This window comes from Pinus tabuliformis, chromosome 3_1 (assembly GCF_031772625.1).
Source record: "Pinus tabuliformis cultivar Carrire ecotype Pingquan chromosome 3_1, CPIR1, whole genome shotgun sequence".
Taxonomy (NCBI): Eukaryota; Viridiplantae; Streptophyta; class Pinopsida; order Pinales; family Pinaceae; genus Pinus; species Pinus tabuliformis.
The window spans coordinates 789,589,837-789,612,738 of record NC_142301.1 but is presented as its reverse complement, the minus strand read 5'-3'; the positions used below and the strand labels follow the sequence as shown (position 1 = coordinate 789,612,738).

Below are 22,902 nucleotides of genomic sequence, written 5' to 3'. Positions count from 1 at the left end.
AGCTATACAAGCAAGTCCATGCCAAATCAGAACCAAGGACAGCTTGTCAAAGAGCTTCAACAGTGACATATGAGTAAAGCAAGGCTACCCCTCTCCCCTATACTCTTTCGGCTCTACATAAACAAGTTCCATGTTGCGAACATCGGCATCAGGGTAAAATCAGCAAGGGTCCGGAAAACCAAAAAATTGTAAAAATCGGGAAAATATCGATAAAAAATCGGTAAACACCTCTCCCCTATACTCTTTCGGCTCTACATAAACAAGTTCCATGTTGCGAACATCGACATCAGGATAAAATCAGCAAGGGTCCGGAAAACCAAAAAATTGTAAAAATCGGGAAAATATCGATAAAAAATCCGAAACATCGGCAAAATTAAGATACCATAAAAATATTTTTTAAAAACAGCAAACATCGGCTAGGCCAAAAAATCGTGATTTCGAGATAAAATTGAGATGTTCACAACACTAAACAAGTTAGAACAATAGATTAACAACAAAGGAGATTGGGGAGCAAACATAGCAAGAACTATAATGAAAATCTTACTTTACACAAATGATGTGATCTTGACAGACTGAACATTGTGCAGTATAGGGGACATTTGTTGACATTAAAGACCTTTTTTGTGAAGGCAAGGATGGATGTGAACATGGGAAAGACTAAGGTGGTCACATTTTCAATTAAAGGAGAAATCAAACCGGATCCAAATCAGCTTAAGAAATGAGCATCTCAAAACAACACAAAACCATAAATACTTAGGGCTAGAGTACAATGAGAAGCTGAATTGGGATACATGCACAAGAAAGAGACTTCAAGGAGGACATAAATGACACTAACAAATGCAAGGCAATAGATGGTCTTTAGCTGTTTTTGTTTGATAAAAATGATTTGTAATTCTATAACTATACAAAACGAGAGTTTACCAAGAAGGGGCTGCCAGACAAGGCCCAGAGTTAATGCCACAAGGTAAAATCATCAATCTATGAAAACTAGCCACCCACACCATCAAAAATAAAGAGTCATAAGGAGCCAAAGTACCCAAAGTCAATATATGTTTGGGACTAGGGCTTGTTAAGCTCCCTCTTCCAAGCACTTATAACACTAGGTTTTCTATCCAGGTGTGGGGTGTGAGATATGGGGACTGTAACCCACCAAAAAGTGGGTAACCCATAGGAGAAAAACTTTCTCTTCTTTGGACAGCCAACCAGACAGCAGCCTTATGATGATCAATACATCACATTATGCTAAGATTCTCCACCTATTGCTCCAGTCAGATCTCTTTCCCATCTACCATTTCTTCTTGAAGGAAGGTGGTGTGAAAATTTCTAACACGAAATTCTACTGCAGTTACTGATTTATTTCTCCTACTTAAATACGTTATTTACAAAACCCTCTAGTAAACATCAAAATAAATTCTACTACAGTTGTCACATAATAGCATAGAGAAAATAACAATGATATACAAGCACAAGAATCAATCACATCAACACAGTTATTTTTGGACAATAGTCCCCAGAAAAACCCAATGCGGGAAAACCGGTGCAGCAAATGAGGGTTTATTTATTATTCTTCAACAACAATCTCTTTACAAGGAACGATTTTACAGAATATAGAGACACCTCTGAGAGAAACACCTGAGACAATTTTCCTCCTTGCTTTGGAGAAATTCTGACACCCCGGAGACCCTCCAACCTTCACTGCGTCACTTTTGTGTGAGGCTTGCGTGAGGACTGCGTCCCATGCTGCGCTGTCTCTCTGATATTCCCTCTGCGTTGTCCCTTTGATGCTCTGCGTCACCTCCTCCTCAATCTCTGACTGATGCTAATGCCCTCCTCTTCCTTCACCGTCCAACTCTCCCTCTGAAATCAAACTCCTTCTCCTTGAGAATTGATTCCCTTGGGTTACTGAGTATTTGCCCGGCGCATCTCCAAATGACTCTCAAGTCTTCTCTTATACTTTTCATGTTGATGAATCAATGGCCGAGATTAAGTCCCTAATCAACGACTAAGATTAAATTAGACTTGATCCTCGTCTCTTAGAAGCTTCTCACCCATACTTTCATTAATACCCATTAATATTTTTATTTTCCTAAGTTTAGACTTAGGAACCCCATTAAAAATATTAATTATTTTAATAAAATACAATCCGGGTGGAATTTCTCCAAATGATTTCTGGGTCTTGGAGATCTCATGTGTTCTAGCCCCTCCACAAAATTTCGAAGCTAGAGCACTTCCGATACTACCCAAAATCAACGCTCCCTCTTAGCGAGGTATGTGCTCTAGCAATACTTCCCAACAGAAGTATCACACTGATCCACGACATCGGTCCTTTGTGTTGTTTATGCTCGATCTGCTGCCCCTCATCTACTGTGTTGTTGCAACCTGTATTGTTGCCCATGACACTGCTACATCTGTACTGCAACTCCCTCTTAATATGCTGCAGCATGCTGCCCATAGCACTGCCATTGCTAATTACTGCACTGCAACTCCCTATACTATCTGCTTCTGCTACTGAAACGGATTCTCAATCATCCCCATCTTCTCCCTAAAATAAACAAACTTTGTTCTTCCTAGAGCCTTGGTGAGAATGTCTACCACCTGTTCTCTTGTCAGAGTGTACCGTAACTGTACTGCCCCTCGTTGGACACAGTCTCTGATAAAGTGACACCTGATGTCAATGTGCTTCGACCGATCATGAAAAACTGGATTCTCAGAGAGCTTGATGCAACTCTGATTATCACACAAAATATTGGTCGCTTCCATCCTTCTCCTGAATAGATTCACAAGAAACTTCCTAAGCCATATGGCTTCACACGATGTTGTGCTAGCTGCCATATATTTAGCTTCAGTTGAGCTCAGAGCTACGGTTTTTTTTCCTACTACACCAGGAGGTCATTCCTGATCCAATGTTGAAATAGTACCTGTGAAAATTTCTAATCTGAAATTCTACTACAGCAACTGATTTATTTCACCTACTTATTCTTCACAATAAGTTATTTACAAAATCCCTTCAGCAAATATTAAAATAAATTCTACTGCAGTTATCACATAATTACACAGAGAAATTACATACACAAGAACCAATCACATCAACAAAGTTGTTTTTGGACAATTGTCCCTAGAAAAACCCAATGCAGGAAAATCGGTGCAACAAATGAAGGTTTTATTAATCTTCAGCAACAATCGCTTTTACAAGGAATGATTTTATAGAGAAACTGAAAGAAAACACCTGAGACTTTCCCCTGGAAACTTTTTGACACTTTGGAGACCCTTCTCCCACTTCTGTGTCACCTTTGTGTCACTGAGTGTGGCTCAGCGTGGCTCTAAGTGGCTCTGCGTCCCTCTGCGTCAGCCTGCGTGGGGGCTACGTCTCTCCTCTGGACTGTCTCCCTCTGCGCTGTCTCTCAATGTCCCTACGTCACCTCCTCCTCAGTCACTGACTGCTGCTGATGCCCTCCTCTTCCTCCACCCTACAACTCTCCCTCTGAAATCGATCTCCTTCTCTTGAGAATCGATTTTCCTTGAGATACTGAGTATCTGTCGGTGTGTCTCCAAATGATCCTCAAGTCTTCTCTTATACTTTTCCTGTTGATGAATCAACGGCCGAGATTAAGTCTCTAATCAACGGCTAAGATTAAAACAGACTTGATCCTCGTCTCTTAGACAACCTTATCTTTATTAATACCCATTAATATTTTTATTTTCCTAAGTTTAGACTTAGGAACCCATTAAAAATATTAATTATTTTAATAACTCCTCATCCGGGTGGAATTTCTCAAAACGATTTCTGGGTCTTGGAGATCTCATGTGCCTTAGCCTTTCCTCCAAATTTCAAGGCTAGAGCACATCTGATGCTACCCAAAATCAACAGTACCCAGTGGTACTTTTCTGATCTACTGAACTTCCAACCAAATTTGCATCAGTGAACCCACTCAACCTGATGTCATTTCCTTGGGTGTACATTAGTCCATGCTCGATTGTTCCTCGTATATGTCTGAGAACATGCTTGGCTGCTGCCCAATGCGCCCTCTTTGGTTCCAACATGAACTGACTGAGGGTGTTGACAACGTAACAAATGTCTAGCCTGGTATTGACCAGATACATCAGGGACTCTATGAGCTGCCTGTACAAGGTGGGATCGACTTCTTTATCTTCAGATGCATCAATCTTCTTCCAATTGGTAATCATTGGAGTAGCCATAGGTCTATAGTCCTGCATTCTGAACCTTTTCAAAATTTCTGTAGCATATCTCCCTTGTCCAAGGAAAATTCCACCCTTCTGCTACCAAACTTCCAACCCCAGAAAATAATGCATCCGCCCCAAATCCTTCATGTCAAATTTTGTAGCTAGGTTTTCCTTGCAATCTTTGATGAGCCTGGATGAACCTGTTAGAAAAAGGTCATCCACATATAACACCAGAATTAGAGGCTCATTCTCTACAATCAGATAGTAGAGGTTGGGATCTGCATCACTCTTGACGAATCCCATCTTCTGCAAGTAACCATCAATTTGACCGTACCATGCTCTAGGCGCCTGTTTAAGCCCATACAAGGCTTTCTTCAACCTGCATACATGAGATTTCTTCTCATGTGTCTCAAAACCCTCTGGTTGTTCAATGTATACTTCTTCTTCTATCACCCCATTCAAGAACGCAGTCTTGACGTCCATCTAGTGAATCTCCCACCCCATCTGTGCTGCAAGGGATATCACAAATCTAATAGAAGTATACCTCGCTACTGGGGCGAAGGTTTCTTCGTAGTCTATCCCTTCCTTCTAAGCATACCCCTTAGCCACGAACCTGGCTTTGTATTTTTCCACACTGCCATCTGCAGCATATTTGACCTTGTAGATCCATCTCGAACATACAACTGACCTGTCCCAAGGCCTAGGTACCACTTCTCAGACATCATTGACCATTATGGAATTGTATTCCTCCACCATAGCATCTACCCATACTTGATGTTGAACAACCTCTTGAAAACTAGAGGGTTCTCCAACCTGAGCCACCAAGGCTTGGTACCTATCTGGTTGTCTACGCTCCCTTTTCTCGTTCCTAGGAGCTCCAACGAAATCCTCTACATCCCGTAGTATCTGTCGAAGTTCCCGACTCGTTCTTCCACTGGTAGTGGGTAGATCTATTTGCTCCTCCTCTTCCTGAGACTCCACCTGTTGTGATACCTCTAGAATTTTGTCTTTAGGAGAAATATTGGTGCTGGTTTCTACTGGTCGAAGTGGTTGGACCAATGGATCATCCTTTGACTACTCTTCGGAAGGCATTTCTCGGGATTTCCTAAAAGCTCTGTCCTCCATGAACTTTACATCCCGTCGAACTATGATCTTCCTATTTCCCGGAAGATAGACTCTATATGCCTTAGCATTCTCGCTATATCCCACAAGATATCCTTTTTTTGCAGTTTGATCCAATTTCTTCCTCTTTTCTTTGGGTATATGGCAATATGCCAAACTCCCAAATATTCTAAAATGACTCACCTTAGGCTTCTTACCAGTGAAGACACTCTCCGGAGTAATCTTACATAATGCTCTGTGAAGAGTCTTGTTTTGGACATATACTGTTGTGTTGCATGCTTCTGCCCATAGAAATTTAAGCATATGCTGATCATACAACATCGCCCTTGTTGCTTCAATAATAGTCCTGTTCTTCCTCTCTGCTACTCCATTCTACTTTGGATTATAAGGAGTTGTCCATTCTCTTTTGATACCTTCCCTTGCACAGAAATTAGTGAATTCCTTATCAATGTATTCTCCACCATTGTCTGAGCGCAACACTTTTATCCTCTTCCCTGTCAGATTCTCAACCAGAGCCTTAAACTCTTTGAATCGATCAAAAACCTCATCCTTGGTTTTTAGAAAGTAGATCCAAGTCTTCCTAGAATGGTCATCAATGAAGGTGACGAAGTATTCGGCACCACTAAGAGCTTTTGTGGACATGGGTCCGCAGATATCTGAGTGTATCAATCCCAGAACACTCTTAGCCCTACTGTTACTTCTGGAATAAGCTGCTTTGGCGTACTTGCTTAGTGCGCACCCTCTACATACATCATTTCGTTTGGTACTCAACTCTGGAATACCTGTCACGGTTCTTCCGAGAATTCTTAGAGCCCCATGGTGCAAGTGTCCCATCCTCCTGTGCCATAGTTCATTCAAATCTTTTTCCCCACTGTTGCCTATCAGTGACATTGGAGATTCTAATGTAAACTTATACAGCGTGTTACTTCTGACTCCAATTTGGGCCTTCTTTTTCCAACTCAGATGTTTGACATATATTTTCTTCCCAATGAAGAAAACATCATAGCCCTTGTTTTGTAACTGAGATACAAAGAGTAAGTTCATCCCCAACCCTAGCACATGCAGTACATTGGTTGCTCATAGTCAATCCCCTGCTTCTGTTTGGAAGACTATAGTACCTCTTCCTACTGGGGTACATTTTGACTTATTTCCCATGGTGATTTGGAAGTTCATTTGTTCTTCCTGATAGCTCGAAAAACATTCTCGTATTCCTGTCATGTGCACAGAAGCTCCACTGTCAATATACCAAACCTCAGAGGAAGCAGAACTTGCTAAGCAAGTGACTTCTTCTTCCAGTCTGGAAGCTAACATAGAATAGTCATGATCCATATTCTTCATGCTTTCCTCTTTCCCGAGAGAACTGCGTGAGTCCTTTTGAGTTGCTGCCCCAGCATCATGCTCCCGACTCATTGTAGATTCTCTAATCTTGTTGCTCGATCTCTTCTCTGATACCATGTGAAAATTTCTAACACGAAATTCTACTGCAGTAACTGATTTATTTCTCCTACTTAAATAAGTTATTTACAAAACCCTTCAGTAAACATCAAAATAAATTCTAATGCAGTTGTCACATAATAGCATAGAGAAAATAACAATGATATACAAGCACAAGAATCAATCACCTCAACACAGTTATTTTTCGACAATAGTCCCTAGAAAAACCCAATGTGGGAAAAGCGGTGCAGCAAACAGGGTTTATTTATTATTCTTCAGCAACAATCTCTTTACAAGGAACGGTTTTACAGAATATAGAGACACCTCTGAGAGAAACACTTGAGACAATTTTCCTCCTTGCTCTGGAGAAATTCTGACACCCCGGAGACCCTCCAGCCTTCACTACGTCACCTCTGCGTCACTTCTGCGTGAGGACTACGTCCCTTGCTGCACTGTCTCTCTGATCTTCCCTCTTCGTTGTCCTTTTGATGCTCTGCATCACCTCCTCCTCAGTCTTTGACTGATGCTAATGCCCTCCTCTTCCTTCACCTTGCAACTCTCCCTCTGAAATCAAACTCCTTCTCCTTGAGAATCGATTTCCCTCGAGTTACTGAGTATTTGCCAGATGTATCTCCAAATGACTCTCAAGTCTTCTCTTATACTTTTTCTGTTGATGAATCAACAGTCGAGATTAAGTCCCTAATCAACGGCAAAGATTAAATTAAACTTGATCCTCGTCTCTTAGAAGCTTCTCACCCAATACTTTCATTAATACCCGTTACCACATTAAAAATATTAATTATTTTAATAAAATACAATTCGGGTGGAATTTCTCCAAACAATTTCTCTTGGAGATATCATGTGTTCTAGCCCCTCCACAAAATTTAGGAGCTAGAGCACATCTGATACTACCCAAAATCAACAGGTGGGTCATCTACCAGCAGGTACTTTAACCATTTATGCAATCATGTGCTTCCATTTAATGTTATGGGCATGTTGCCTCAAAATCTAGCAGGTCATGTGAGAGGGCTCACAAGACAAGAGTTAAACCGAGAGACAACACTATGAGGTTGCAACCAAATGTCACCACAAGTGCCTGTTAGTCTTTGTAGCATCAGATGTGTTCTAGCCATGAAATTTTGTGGAGAGGCTAGAATACATAAGATCTCCAAAACCCAGAAATCGTTTTTGAAAATTCCACCTATAAATGACTTAATTAAATTATTAGTTAGTTTTAAATATTTCTGAAGTCTAAACTTAGGGAATATGACTAATTAATCAAAATTGTAATGACCCACCTACAACTATAAATAAAATACGAATATTAGCATACATACGAGACCTCCATACGATAGCTACGTATGCATGGACCCGCATGTATCGCACTATATATAGGCTAGTTACTACAGGAAGAGATATAAATTAAGGTAATGAATTAATACCTCACCAGAATATCATATATATCAAATTAGGTAGGTAATACGTATACCACCTTAAATATATATATATATATATATATATATATATATGATAAATCCTTAAACTAGAAGAAAATGTTGATTTTAATTTACAAATTAAAATTAATAAAATAATAATATAAATTAATTAAAATTATAAACTAAATAAATCAAATTAGTTTATTAAAATAATAATAAACTTTAATCAAATCAAATCTATGTATCCAAATAAAATCAACAAAATCAAATGAGAAATGATTTTATAAAAGTTACTCGTAACAAAACAATGACACGGAGATGGGAGGAAGGCGGTGGACAAGGAATTAAAAGGAGGAAGGAAATCTTGAGGAGGAGGGAAGGAGAACAATTTTAACACAGAGGTATAGACAGGAAGGAGTCTTGATTGTACTAGAGTTTTTGGGCACGGGGGATCAGATTGCTTCGATTGGAAAGCATTCTGAGACTGAGTACCTAGGTTGTACCCAGTTCGGCAGGGAGGTTTTGGCCGTTTTGGTAACGCAACCGGAACAAGATTTGCAGCAGAGCAGACAGGTTGGTATTCATTAGATAAATTGTTTAAATTTTGTATTTAAATTACATATTCTGGTATTTTATGAACAAATTATTGTTAAACCCTCTTAAGTTTCAAATTTAGGGCTCTTACATCTGGTATCAGAGTGAGTTTTGAACCCTGCGAGACCTTACAGGCCCATTAAATCTCGTTTTCAAATTAAACAGTCCCGATAATTTCTATTTTTAATTTATGAAATTCAATTATGTGATGACTTCATAATTTTCACCTGAAATAAAATTACATGGATTTCTTAACTCATATGGTGAAGTTGAGGAAGTTTGTAGGCTTAGTGAAAGAGAGGAAGATGTTACAGTATTTAGAGAAGTTGGGGGAAAGGAAATAGAAGAGCCGACGGACGAATGGATAGATGTTTCTTTGGTAAGGAAAACGATGACCTTTAATTCTCAGTTTTAGGCCACAGGTTGTGAAAGAACTCCTGCACTTGAGTATGGGAAAAATGATGATAATTTGCCAGAGGCATGCAGTTTAGATGACATGGTTGATTCTGTTGCTGGTGAATTTCTCAATAGCTTAGGCGTTGATCACAGTCCATTTGCTTTAAGTTAAGATAGTGATCCGGACTCGCCTAGAGCACGCCTTCTCAAACAGTTTGAAAGAGAGGGTGGCATTGGTCTAGGAATCGGTATTGCAGAACAATTTGATGGTGAACCGAGCCACTCTTCTGAATTACAAAGGCATGATGTTCTTGCTCAACCTAGTTGGGATTCAGAAGAAGATTTGGAATTGGCCTCGATTCTGCACGGATTCTGAAGACCTTATGGTCGAAAGCCACCATCGAAATACGTTTAAAATCTTTTGCACAGGATAGGAATCCGGCCCTGCAGCAACAATAGCATAAACCTGTAGGAGTCGATAGATAGTTTGCAAAGTAAATTAATACATATATAAATAAAACGAAAGGATTGCGATTAATATAATCTGGGTATAAGTTATTATGTATGGCTCGTGATGTCGACAGCAAGGTATCAGTCGTGTCCGCCAGTTAAATTTAAATTCGTGCTATATGAACACATATATTCTATGCCACGCAACGCCCAGCCAAGACATCAACAAACGAGCCCTATCTTAACGCATATGTCTAGCCGGAGCCAGGGAGATAACCTTCAATTGGTATGCTTAAAGTTGAAGATCTACACAACACCACCTCGAATATTGTGTCCCTCTCTCAACTCGACCACGCATATGTCATAGACGGCCAGCAATGAAGCTCGACAAAAGGTGCCAAACCGAGGGAGAACGCCAAGCATATTTTAAACACAACGTTGTCTCAATTTTCCACGAAAATCTAATTCGCAACCTTAATCGAAGGAGACCCCACCAATGTGTTGGAGACCCACTGATTACGATGTGATCGTCGGCCGATTAATCTAGCCCCTTCGTAAATTTATATAACATAGAAAAAAAAAATCGAGCATGGAGTCCACCAAATTTAACGCCCATACAAATCACTAAGTCGAAAAGGATCTAACAGCTAAGTAGGAAGAACATTCTATGTGCCCAAAGTGGTAAACTATGTTTTGGCCGTCCATATTAATTTTGATCCGAAGACTGTGATTTGCCTTTACCTCGGAAATTGTATTCGCAGCGACTTCAACCCTTCTTCCATCATGTTAGATCTGTGTGCATTGGAATTATAAAGAAACAGTAAGGAGAGTATTTTACGTTTTAGATCATCCTTTACTGAGATTCCACCTAGTTTTAATGTTAGTAAATTTTCAATTTTCTTTCATTCATATGGTTAGGGAATAAATTAAATATGTATATGCAAAAATTTCTTTTGAAACAAAAAAATTATTATAAAATGTTAATTTTATAATTAAAAAAAAAAAATTATGGTTTATAAAGACCCAGGCATTACAATAAGTATTATTACACATTAGGATAGAATACCCTACATTAGGACAAGGAGGTCGCGAGACCACCCTCCTTGACCTCGGTAACAGTAAGACTTGTCTAGCAGGTAAAAATAGCAAAAAAACTATACCCATTTGTAAACTTGAAATTGCAAAATTATATGTTAAATCTGAAAGTATACCTCAAATTTTTACAATTTTATTATGTATACAGGAAACACTACGATGGTAAGGACATATCAGCGATGACAACGGGATCGAGTAGCATCACCGTCATTAACGCCACCACCTTTGTCATCACCATCTCCATCGTCGCCAACATCGAGACCATCATCAACACCAATCGCTCCAGCACCGAAGTTAACCATTATAATGCACTCATTGGAAGCCATATTGGAAACATTAAAAGGGTCGACAATGGCTAAAACCAAAGAAGAGCAACCTCAACCCGAAGAAACAAATCCAGCGGAACTCAAAAGTTCTCAGTATAGACAATCAAAGGAAAATATTTCTAGGGAGTTGCAAAAAATTAAACTCCCTGAATTTTCAAGAGGACGAGTTGAAGAATGTGTTGAGGCATGGTTAGAAGGAATGAAAAGATGTTTTGCACTAAGAGAGTACTCTTCTACTTCTAAAACAAAAATTGTCGTATTTCAATTAAAAGAAAGCGCCTTGATTTGGTGGGGAAATATGGAAAAACAACTACACTTCACAACAAATAATGTCCCTTGGGAATTGTTCGAGGAAAGATTCTGCGCTAAGTATTTACCTCCATATTTTCAAGAACAACAAGTCGAGGCCTTTCATACGTTAATCCAAGGTAACAAAACAATGGAAGAATATGAAATAAGGTTTATGGAGCTTGTGAAATACATTCATTACTTAGATTCTGATGAACGTCAAGTTGAGTGCTTCGTATATGGGTTAAACCCTCGCATTAGGGCCATGGTTAGGATGTGGAAGCCATCATCAGTAGCCAAGGCAGTAGAATGTGGTCGTTATGCAGAAGAGCATCTAGGAATAAAAAGGGATGTCGAGCCAACAGAATCTCTACAACCAGGGTTTCCAGGAAAGACTCCCCGAAACTTCTTCAGCAGAAGTAACTCAAGACCACCGCCTTATGGTAATAGATTTACCCCAAGAGGAGTAAGAGCAAGACCTTCCATGGAAGTTAATACTATAACCGCTGAATCATCAAACACAAGTCCATGGAAATCTCGTGGAACTGCTAATAAAGAAAGAAACGCGAGAGGAAGTGGCATAAGAGGACGAAGCTCCTTATCTAGAAACTCACAATATGATTCAAGAGGACCGACCTAGGTTAATTGTTAGGGATGTGGAGGACCGCATTTTCAATGTGATTGTCCAGAAGCTTCGTCAAGTATATTGCATAGAGCAGGAAAAGAAGCAACACCAAATACCCAAGGCAATCATAGAATCCATGCAATAGTCAACAATAATCAGGCAGCACATTAATCCACTGTAGTGGAATCCTCAAGTATTATTAATGGTATAAAACTCAAAATCTTATTTGATACTGGTGCCACAGATAGTTTCATTTCGTCATATGCATTAAATAAATGTGGGTTGGCAGCTCGCAAGCAAAATGATTTCAGACAGGTAGAAATGGCCTCAAGAGAACTCCAATCCGTAGACTTAAGTGTGGAGGAATGCAAAATTGATCTAGGGATCTGTTTGACTATGTTAAAAGTTTATGTCACAGCTCTATGAACTTATGACCTCGTCATAGGTATGGATTGGTTAGAAGCTCATCAAGCTTGGGTAGACTATTATGGAAAAATAATTCTCTGTATAAATGATGAAGGAGAGACGATCCAAATCCAAGGTATCAAGAGAAAAATATCTTTACGCTTCATATCAGCAATGCAAAGGAAGCGCTTCATATCAGCAATGCAAAGGAAGTGTTGCTTAAGGAAAGGTTGTCAAGCATATGCAGTTCAAGAAGTAAGCAAGGAAAAATGACCATCCTTAGAACAATATTTGGTGTTAGCTGAATTTCCAGATGTATTTCCAAAGGAACTACCAAGATTACCCCCCAAAAGAGAGTTAGATCTCACAATAGAATTGAAACCTGGTACAGAACCAATCTCTAAAACACCTTACAGAATGATAGCACCAGAACTTCAAGAATTGCAAATTCAATTGAAGGAACTATTGGATATAGGACACATTCAGCCCAGTATTCACCTTGGGGTGCTCCTGTAATTTTTGTCAAGAAGAAAGATGGTTCCTTACGATTATGCATAGACTACCGAAACTTGAATTGAGCTACAGTAAAGAATCGGTATCCAATGCCTTGAATTGATGACCTCTTCGACCAAATGAAAGGAGTTGTCTTTTCAAAAATTGATCTACGATCAGGCTATCATCAGCTAAGGATTACGGAAAGCGATATTTCTAAGACTGCATTCCGAACACGCTTTGGGCATTATGAATTCACTGTGGTACCATTTGGGTTGACTAATGCACCAGCAGTATTCATGAACCTTATGAACAGCGTTTTCCGCAAATATCTTGATCAATTTGTACAAGTTTTCTTAGATGATATTCTCATCTACTCCAAGAATGAAAAAGAGCATGAAGACCATTTACGGATAGTATTATCTTGCCTCAAAAAACACTAGTTATATGGAAAGTTATCCAAGTGTTCTTTCTTTTAGAAAAAAGATTCATTACTTGGGTCATATCATATCTGGTGAAGGAATCTCAGTAGATCTTGAGAAGGTAAAGGCAATCATGGAATGGCCAATACCGAAAAATGCACATGAAGTGCGAAGCTTTATGGGTTTAACCGGTTACTACCGAAGATTTGTGGAAGGATTCTCCAAAATTGCAAAGCCAATTACAACCCTCCAACGTAAAGGTGTTAGGTATGAATGGACTAAGGAATGTAATAAAGCATTCTCTGAACTTAAAAGACTGCTGACCAGTGCACCAATCTTATGAGTCCCTGATATGGACAAAGATTTTACTGTATGTACTGATGCATCTAAGCAAGGATTAGGTGCAGTATTAATGCAGAATAGAGTAATAGCGTATGCTTCAAGAAAGTTAAACCCTCACGAAGAACTCTACGCCACTCACGATTTAGAACTAGTCATGTAGTACTAGCTTTAAAGATATGGAGACACTATCTAGTAGGGCGAAGTTTTATGCTTAAAGCGACCATCAAAGTCTACAGTATTTGTTTACTCAAAGAGAATTGAATGCTAGACAAAGACGACGGAGTAAATTTCTAAGTGAGTATAACTTTGGAATATCTTGCATTAAAGGAAAAGAGAACATAATGGCAGATGCTTTAAGCAGAAGACCTCGAATATTTTCCCTCATACCTATCAAAGTAGACTTAAGGCAACGAGTACTAGAACATCTCATAAGAGATAGCTGGTATTTAAAGGTAAGATCTAGTCTTGATAGTAAAAAATCAAAAGAACCTAAGTTTGAGGGGTATGAACTATAAGATGATGGAATCTTGCGATTTCATGGAAGGATGTATATTCCTGATAATGGGGATCTCTAAGACACCATCCTTAAGAAAGCCCACGGAGCAGTGTATTGTGCACATCCCGGGGTAAAGAAAATGTATACTGATACCAAGAAACTCTTCTTCTGGACAGACATGAAACGCGATATCGTTCAATTCGTTGCAAAATGTCTTGAATGTCAACAAGTGAAAGTTGATCATTGTCACCCAGCAGGTCTCTTGCAACCTCATGACATTCCTATGACCAAATGGAAGATCATTTCTATGGATTTTATCACTGGGCTACCTCTTACTTCACAAAGACACAATGTTATTCTGGTGGTAGTGGATAAATTAACGAAAAGCGCCCATTTCATTCCCGTAAGAGATACTTACGAAATTGCTGACGTAGCTCGAGTATTCATAAATGAAATTATAAGATTTCATGGAATACCTAAAAAGATCATATTAGATAGAGACTCGTGATTCACTTCAAGATTCTAGACTTGTATGCAATCAACCTTAGGAACTCAGCTAAATTTAAGTACAACTTATCATCCTGAGACTGATGGGCAAACAAAAAGGGTAAATCAAGTACTAGAAGATATGTTGAAGATGTACGCTATGGATCAGCAATCACACTGGGAAAAGTACTTATCCTTAGTCGAATTTGCATACAATAACAGTTACCACAGTTCAATCGAAATGCCTCCATTTGAAGCGTTGTACGGCAGACCTTACAGAACACCGTTAAGTTGGAACAGGTTAGAAAATTGGGTGATAGTAGGGCCAGAATTAATCCAAGAGATGGAGGAACAGCTAAAACAAATTAGACAATGGTTAAAAGAAGCACAGGATAGACAGAGTTATGTTGATGTTCACAGAACTGATAGGAAATATGAAGTAGGGGATCAGGTTTTCGTCTGCATCAAACCAGATAAAAGTACTATCCGATTCGGAAAAGGGACAAAGTTGTCACCCCGATTTATCGAACCATTTAAAGTCATGGAAAAAGTTGGACCTGTCACCTATCGTCTTGCACTGCCACCTCACTTGCATAAAGTTCATAATGTATTTCATGTATCTATAATAAGGCATTACATCGCTGACAAATCTCATAACCTTCAAAAGTTCAATGGAAGGAACTGCAGATATCGAACGAGGGAATCATTTCGGTCGAACCATTATGTACACTGGAACGTAGGGTTCGACAACTCGGGAATCGTTTGGTAGAGCAAGTTAAGGTCCAGTGGGACAAGTATAGCCCTAGATCGGCTACTTGGGAAGATATAGAAATCATATGTCAAAAATACCCCAACTTGTGTCAATTTTGAAGAACTTTAAGCCATATTTTGTATATATTTACTTTACTTTAAATCAGATACTCAAAACCATTTTGGAAGGATCACATATAAAAATGAATTTTTATGTTACTGAAATATGATATACGTTATCTACTTAATTCTACTAGTACGTGGATACCAAGATGAAATATATTATTTAAATTAACCTTACTGAATTATGGATACCAAGATGAAGTTCAATATTTGATTAACCTTACTATAAAATCTAAATCATGAATTATGACATGAATTAAGATATCTATAATTTTTCTTCATTTATGCATATCGATATGATTAATGAGATAGAAATAAAAGAATGATTACAATTTCAATATGAAAGCCAACAACATGAGCATGACATGACCAAGTATGTTACACTGTAGATAACATGTATGAGCTATACAGAAATTGTTTATTTTATATATATTGATGCATATGTTATAATATATGGACAAGTGTTTACGTTGCAGATAGCATCGTTACCAAAATGACCACGTGATGACAAAAACTTCAGTACAATTAAGGCTTAATGAGGTTCCATGATAGAGCATTGACCCTGGTCCCACTAGGAGGGGTGGAGGTATTACCCATTATTTATCCTCCAAAACCTGGATTCATGGGAGGACTGTGTGAATCACGCTCCCCTAGACGTGTGATAATGACTGTTAGATGCCTACTGGGCAATCAGGTTGATATAATCGACGCTGACACCCTTGAGAGCCTATGAATGGTTAGTCAGTAGAGCTGATGCCATGGCACACTCCAGTACAGGATGGATAGGATGGGAGCGGAAGAGATTCGGAAGGATAGGATGATTCTAGAGTAGCTTGGGAACGCAACAGGGGCAAAACATGAATATTATAGTTGTAAAATCTTAAAATATTCAAAAAAACAAATTTTAAGTACCCATATAAAACAAATCAGTGTTGCAAAAATCGCGATATTATTGCAATAACAATAAAAAATGGCGAGTTTTTGAAAATGCCGATATTATCGCGATTACTACGAAAAAATTCTCAAAAAATCGCAAAATGATCGCGCTAACTTCAAATTATCGCGATAAGTTCGTAATAATCACAATTCGATCTGATATTATCGTGGGGGTGGCAAACAGCAGGTTTTATAAGGCAAAAAATGATTTTTTTTTCATTTTGAACAGACAACGGCAGCGGCGTGGATTGGGAGCTGAGGAGGAGAAAAACCCTGGTGGATTGGGAGCTGAGGAGGAGAAAAACCTTGGTGGATTGAGAGCTGAGGAGGAGAGGAACCCTGGAAGGCGTCTACTAGGGCAGAGGAGGAGGAAGCTTGGAGATTTTAGCATCCCAAGCAAGAGAACTTCGTCTTTGGATCAAATTTCTCTGGCAAACCGTGGTTTCCAGGTATGGGCACCAAATTTGGCCATTTTGTTTTGGTTTTTTTTCTTGTTTTTGCTTGGGTTTCTATAACCCATTGTTTATCAAAGATTTTTGAGTGGATTTGATGGTATTTTTTTTTCATTTTTGTTGCATAGAGTGGAGAGAGTTCATTTTGGATTGAGTTGAGGTTTTTTTGTTTGTTAAATTGTCAAAAATTCAATGTGTTGTGTCATGTATGTAATTTTTTTTTAATTTTTGTAACTTGCAATTCTTATTGTGCCATAGGGTCAACTTCAAAGTTCTAACTTCATCTTATATTAAAAATCAAGAGTTCAACCAAGTTACAAACATGCCCAGAGAATTGGACCCTCTGTGGGAATTTGGTGAACCTGATGGAGGGTTTGATAGATTGAACTTGAATTGCAAGTTGTGTGGGCATCATATGTCAGGGGGGGTTTATAGATTGAAGTATCACCTTGCAAAAATCCCTGAATTTGATGTAGGGCTTTGCACAAATACAAATGCGGAAATCATCTGAAGAGCCATGAGATCATTGAAAGAATTAGAGCAAGAAAGAGTGGCCAAAGTAGAAATGAAGAAGCAACTAGCAAGGAGAGTGTTAGGCTCAGGTGAACATGGAAGTGGCACTAGTTCTACTTCAGCATCAATATCTACAACCAACCTGGTAGCTGCCTCATCATTTTTTGTTCCTAGAACCACGCCTAGTTCACAACCATCTATCACTTCAATGCTTAAAAAAATGAGAAAGAACAAGTTGACAAGTTGTTGAGCAAATTTCTCCTTTGGAATGATATTCTTTTCAGCGTTGCAAGGAATAATCCATTTTTCCAGCCTGTTGTTGATGCTATTGCAACTGTTGGCCCAGGGTACAAAATCCCTTCTTATGATGACTTTAGAGGCCGGATTCTTCAAGATGAAAAGGTTGACTGCACCAAAAGATTGGAGGAGTTTAGGGCATCATGAGCACAAACAAGATGCACTGTGATGTCAGATGGTTGGACCGACCAAAAAGGGAAAACCCTTATAAACTTCTTGGTTAGATGTCCCAAGGGGACAATGTTTATAAAATCTGTTGATGCATCTTCACATATCAAAGATGCAAAAACTTTATGTGATTTGCTGAATGTGTTTATTTTGGAGGTGGGTGCAAACCATGTTGTCCAAGTCATAACGGACAATGCTACAAATTATGTTGTTGTTGGCAAGATGCTTATGCAGAGGCATCTTACTTTATTTTGGACACCTTGTGCTGCACATTGTATTGATTTTATGTTGGAGGACATACGAAAAATTCCCTTTGTCAAAGACATTGTTGAGTCATCAAAAAGCATTACAAAATTTATATATAATCATGCATCTGTGCTTAGCTTGATGAGAAAATTCACCAAAAATAAGGAGTTGGTGTGCCCCGCCATTACACGGTTTGCCACCAGTTTCATATCTCTTCAATCCCTCTTGAATTCTATGTGGGATGTGAAGAGAATATTTCTTTCAGTGGACTAGTCACTGGCGTGCTTTGACAATTAGCCGCAAACCAGAGGGAGAGGCCATATGCAGACTAGTTTCATATCAGGAAAACTTCTGGGATGGAGTGCAGGAGGTGTGCACCGTTACTGAACCTTTGGTAAAGATTCTTTGATTAGTTGATGGTGAGAAGCCTACAATGGGCTATTTGTATGAGGCCATGGACAGGGCCAAAGAATCCATTTAGGCCTACTATGATGATAAGGGAGATGAGGGGTTTCAGAAACAATTCATCCTATGGGAAGTGATTGATGAACGATGGAACAACACACTCCATCGTCCCATTCATGCTGCAGGGATCTACCTGAACCCCGCATTTTCTTACCCATGTGGGTTCGTATTTGATGTTGAGATCATGGATGGATTCTTAACCTGTGTTCAGAGGATGGTGCGATCTCCAGCAGAACGTGCAGAAATCTCCAAAGAAATGGAGATATACAGGATGGCAGGTGGCACATTTGGCTTTGAGATGGCTGTGACTAATAGGATGACTAAAATTCCAGGTACTTTTTAGTTTGTTTCAAATTTCATTGTCTCTTCAAGTTCATAACTTCATACTTTGCTTCAACTTTCAAATTTCATTTTTTTCTTATGTTTATTTTATTTGTAATTTTGTTGTAGATGCATGGTGGAGAATCTATGGTGCCAGAGTACCCCATCTGCAAAAGCTTGCCATTCAAATCCTCAGCCAAACATATAGCTCCTCAAGATGCGAGTGCAACTGGAGTGTATTTGAAAAAATACACAAGAAGCGCAATAGGTTAAACTTAAAACTTTGCAAATTTTCAATTAATTTTTTGAATTCATTAAACAATATTTTTTTATAATTATTATTTTATGATCTTTGTACAGGTTGGAGTCCCAGCGACTTAATGGCATGGTCTATGTCTACTACAATCTTCGATTGTGGGTGAGGCAACTTGAGAGGATACATGATATTGAGGCCATCTCATTGGATGGGATTAACACCACTGCTGCATGGAGGGTTGAGGCCGAGAGGCCTCTCATGGAGTCTGTCGATGATTGGTTAGAGCAGGAGGTAGTGGAAGGCGTAGAGGGGGAAGAGGAGGAGGATGAGCAACAGAAGGAGGAGGTGACACCACCTACCCAGGCTACCCCTGCCACCAGTAGAGGACATGGTCTACCTCCTCTAGCTCCTACTTCTTCAGGTTCTAGAGCACAGCAGAGTCCACTACCAACTCCACCAGCATCTACATCCAGAAGGAAAGGGAAATCTATTGCATTTTCTCGCAAGAGGGGCAGAGGAAATCAATAGTATTAGACTTTAGTTATTTGGTTCATTTCATTGTTATGACATTATGACTCATGATATGAGATACATTATTATATTTTTTGTTGATATTTTGAGGTTTAGTTGGGACTCAGGAGTCAGGATATGATTCATTGTTATGTGTGATGTAGCACTAGAAATTCATTGTTAGTTCTTTTATCATATTTATGTGTCAATGTATTTATTTTATGTTGTAGATGCTTTAGATATTAAAAAAATTGAAAAAAAATGAATATTTTTGTTTTTGCCAATTTTTTCCCTCATCGATATTATCCCGATAACAATTTTCGCAACATTGAAACAAATTCAATCATGAAATACAAAGAATTATATGCTCACACTAATCACTAATATATTTTGGAAACCCTAACTTCGGGATGAAGTTTTTGGAAGGAGGGATGTATGTAATGACCCACTTACAACTATAAATAAAATATGAATATTAGCATACATACGAGACCTCCATACGATAGCTATGTATGCATGGACCCGCACGTGTCGCACTATATATAGGTTGGTTACTACAGGAAGAGATATAAATTAAGGTAATGAATTAATACCTCACCAGAATATCATATATATCAAATTAGGTAGGTAATACGTATACCACCTTAAATACATATATATATATATATATATATATATGATAAATCCTTAAACTAAAAGAAAATGTTAATTTTAATTTACAAATTAAATTTAAAATTAAAATTAATAAAATAATAATATAAATTAATTAAAATTATAAACTAAATAAATCAAATTAATTTATTAAAATAATAATAAACTTTAATCAAATCAAATCTATGTATCCAAATAAAATCAACAAAATCAAATGAGATTTGATTTTATAAAAGTTACACGTAACAAAACAATGACACGGAGATGGGAGGAAGGCGGTGGACGAGGAACTAAAAGGAGGAAGGAAATCTTGAGGAGGGGGGAAGGAGAACAATTTTAACACAGAGGTATAGACAGGAAGGAGTCTTGATTGTACTGGATTTTTTGGGCATGGGGGATCAGATTGCTTCGATTGGAAAGCATTCTGAGACTGAGTACCTAGGTTGTATCCAGTTCGGCAGGGAGGTTTTGGCTGTTTTGGTAATGCATCCAGAACAAGATTTGTAGCGGAGCAGACAGGTTGGTATTCATTAGATAAATTGTTTAAATTTTGTATTTAAATTACATATTCTGGTATTTATGAACAAATTAAACCCTCTTGAATTCGAATTTAGGGCTCTTACAAAAATTAATTAAGTTAAGGTGTGAATGTTCTAGAAACTCACACGGATCGACTTCAAGTTAATCCTAGCCATCGATTAAGATCTAATCTTGGTCATTGAAGTCCCAACATAGGATTATAAGAAGAAGTTGATGGGGCTTGGACAAATCACTTGTGCAGTTCGATTTCATGAGAAGATTGATTTCCTGAGTAGCAGCAATCAGTTGCCAAAGAGAGAGCTAGAGAAATCGAAGCAGTGAGAGAGGGGCAGGGACAGTGAAGCTGGAGGAAGGATTCCAGTTCCGGTGAGTGCATTTGCAGAGAGGCAGAGGAGCCACAATGAGGTTGACGCAGAGCAGCGCAATCACCTCTAGAGGTAAAGTCGAATTGTTGGGGAGAAGCAGAATTCCAGTACCAGAAGTTGGGTAGAGGTTCCAGAGGCCAAGAGAGACGTTTTCCCAGACAGCATCTGGTCAATGGCTTGAGGAGAAGCTATTCCAAGCTGAGAGCAAGAGAAATTGTGCTAGGGTGATGCAGTGATTGCACAGAGGCAATTTGGACAGCTCAATTTGAGCTGAGGTGAGTGTTGGGATTTCCCTGTGGAGTGAGGAATTTATCCTCACTAGATTTTCTTGACAGTGTTTCTCTGTAGGATTTTCAGTTTTGGCATCCAGTTGTACTTAGTTTATTTCACTGCTGCATAATAATAAAACCCAAGTTGTTGCACCGAGTTTCCCAAGTTGGGTTTTTCTGGGGACATTGGTCCAAAATAATTGTCATTTTATGTGTGTGTGCTAGTATTTTTTCCAATGTTTATTTTTTCCACAGTTTATTTGTGTAGGTTGCAGTGTGATTGATTCAATATTTGTTGTAGCACACAGTGAATAAATTGTTAAAATTTAATTAACAATTAGGAGAATTATTTCCAGTTGTTGCAATAGGAATCGGGTTTCCGATTTTTCACATGGTATCAGAGCACAGATGATCAGCCGGAGAGCTCAGTAGCAAAGGAAGAGGGAGTTTCACTGTTCATTAAGGGGTAGCAGTTCGAAACCCCAGAGGCAGCACAAACACTTTGGCCAAGAGGTTGAATTCTTGAGGAGAATCAATTTTTCTGAGAGGGACAGAAAAAATTGATCTCTCCAGATCGATGGTTTCCAGAGGAGAGGGAGCATCCAGTATTTTTGACGCAGCAGATCTCCAGCTGGATATAGCAGTTTTGCAGCAGTTTGCTAGAGCATAACTAGAGTCGAGAGGAAGAATAGCACACACTGAGGGAAAATTTTCCTCAAGGAACTTATAGTCTCAAGAAGTTTGAATTCCCTTGCAGATTAGCATTCGTTGTGAGCAGGTTTTCTCACTCCAGAAGGGAGTGCAAAAAGCCTAGCAGCAACTGAGCAGAAGGGAAGAGGAGATTCTCAACATCATCTGAGATGGCCACTGTCAAACTACGAGATCAGAACAGGTTGTACGGTGCTTCCAACTATGTCATCTGAAAGGCTAGGATGTCCTTCCTTCTTAATGAATATGGCCTAAAGCCATATATTGATGCAGTGGTAGTTATTCCCCAAGATGTTGATTAGCTAAAGGAATACACAAAGGAGATGGTGAGGGCAAAGAGGTTGATACTTGACGATGTTCGAGATCACATTGTATCACACATAGTGGGCCAGGGAACGACCAAAGAGATGTGGGATACACTTTCCACGTTGTACCAAGGCACTTCCGAACAGCGAAAGATGTATTTGGAGGAGAAGTTGAGATGCACCAAGATGCAGAAAGGGGAACGCATAGACCCCTTCCTCACCAGGATTCAGGAGACCCGGGATCAGTTTTTGGCTATTGGGGCAACGCCTCAAGCCACAAAGTTAGTGGGATTGGCACTCAACAGTGTCTCCAAGGAGTGGCAAGTATTCGTCCAAAGCATTTTGGGCAGATAAACCTTGCCAAGGTGGGACAGGATGTGGGCCGATTTGCAGCAGGAGGAGTTGAGACGAGACTTAGTGAGAGCTCCATTAACGG

General features: G+C 39.0%; 1 protein-coding gene across 3 annotated transcripts in view; it reads right to left on the bottom strand.

Annotated features, from left to right (window-relative positions):
- Nucleotides 1–22,902, bottom strand: part of LOC149189806 (uncharacterized) — a 458,516-nt gene that overhangs the window by 317,098 nt on the left and 118,516 nt on the right. The window lies entirely within an intron of this gene.